We start from the raw sequence: 2,067 nt of genomic DNA, 5'->3' as shown, positions 1-2,067 counted from the left end.
CCCCCCCCCCCCCCCCCCTGTATTGTGGCAGTGCCTTTAAGCAGGCCATTATAAATGAACTTTTAAAGAAAAAAAACAAGTACAAGTCAGTGCGCTCGTGCTAAACATTTTCTAGACATCTATCCTCGTGGGTCTATCTTGTGCGGTTCTTGTTAAAAGGAAAAATGATAAAATGAAAAAAAGAACTCAATATAAGATTTAACAAATTATAACTTTCTTTAAATATTGCTAATAAACATTGTCAAGTTTATTTGTGGGTGTGGGTTTGACCTGTTTATCATCTACCCAGGTGTTAAGACGTACTTCTGAGACTCTGAGGATGCACTCGAACTTACTCAGCACCATTTACCGTAATCGTGATGGGCATGTTGTAAGATTTTACTCCTTTTTTTTTTCTTTCTTAAAGCTGCTGATAGCCAATATATTGTGCTGATGTTAATGCATTTACCATAATCCTGTTCATGTTGTACTGAAAAGTATTTACTGTGTCCTCTTGTTTTCAGGGTTACAAAATCTTTAATTTAGATCATAATGGAAGACAAACTGTCCATCAAAGCCCCAACAATGAAACTCCTGTGCGCTTTATTTCTTTGTTTAAAGCAGGGGGGGGGGCACTAGTCCTGATCCTGAACACCCATCTGTGTAACTCTGACATTTCAGTGATTGAGTAGCTCACAAAATTAGTTACACAAGAAAAAAATTTCAAATATTTCAAATTGCCGTGTTTTTTTATCGGCTAAAAGTTGTCGAGTACAATTGTTTCAGTCACAGAAATGGAGAAATAAGCTGTACAGCCCCAAACCCTTTTTGTACAAGGCTGCAAACCTGTTTGATCATGGATGTATAAAGAAACCTGCATCCAGCTCCTCAGTGGAGCATGAAGCCAAAAGAGTTCAACTACAGTGTCTATAAATGCCCAGATGATCGCCAGTACTTCCTTGTTGTGTGCCCATAGAGCAGACACACAAGAGACTTCGCCCAGTCAAGCCGGCTACTTCTGCTTTAGCGCTCCGGCTGACTTAAAGGTTGATTAAAGTGAAATTCCGGCAGAAAATCCTCACTGAGTCTTTTTTGGCAAATTCGGTCATCAAATAAGCCATCGAGACAGTTTTTTCTGTGTATGAACGATTAATGGAGAAATCCTGTAGAGTCGCTAACAACACCGGCAGTGGCCGGCTGTTAGCTAGCACTGATTATCTCGGGGCATTACGGTGAAGGCATTAAATTGTCTTTTTTAACCACTAATACTGCTGAAAATAACAGCAAACCTCTGCAGTAGCATGAAAAGAGTCCCTACACAGAAAACAAAGCACCAACAACGTAGTTAGTGAACCCAGAGTTTATTAAAAGAGTGTTTTAAAGACTTACCTACTGGCCCCTGTACCAGCTCCTCTCATAGTAAAGTCCATCCAAGTGGATTACCAAAGTCAAACCAAAAGAAGGAGCCCATTGGTGCTTTGTTTTCTGTTTTGGGACTCTTCTCATGCTGCTGCAGAGGTTTGCTGTTATTTTCAGCAGCATGAGTGGTTCAAAAGGACGTTGGTCAGCTGCTCAGTGCTGCTGCTGGTGGCTGAGAGCTATATTCCTGCTATACTACTGAACAAAATGTTACTCACCTTTACATATCCACCAGCCAACGGTGGCAGCACTGCGCACACTGCTGCTCAGTCACTCAAGTGTCCAGGGTGTGAAGATGGCGATTGATGACCCTGATACATTATATAGCAGGTTCTGGATCGGGACCAGAGGTACACGTGCTTAGTGGCTACAAGCTATGTGACCCCACCTCCCCTTTCTTTCTCCCCCTCTCTCCCACACACACCTGTGCACCTATCCAAGTAATCTGGGAAATGTTCTGCCTTTGCATGAAGAATGATTTTATTGTGCAATGAAGGTAAAATGTTCTGTCAGGTTTTCTGTGATCCAACCACTTGTGCTCCAGTTAGCTCCATACATCAGTGAAGTACTATGTCCACTGTGTATCCTGTCTTTCCCTTGCACCATCCTGACTCTCAGCATCCAGGAACACCTGTGGTACCCAAAGTCCTTCCTCAGAACCAGGCTATA

Source organism: Echiichthys vipera, assembly GCF_963691815.1.
Source record: "Echiichthys vipera genome assembly, chromosome: 20".
Classification (NCBI taxonomy): domain Eukaryota; kingdom Metazoa; phylum Chordata; class Actinopteri; order Perciformes; family Trachinidae; genus Echiichthys; species Echiichthys vipera.
This window is presented reverse-complemented; position numbering follows the sequence as displayed.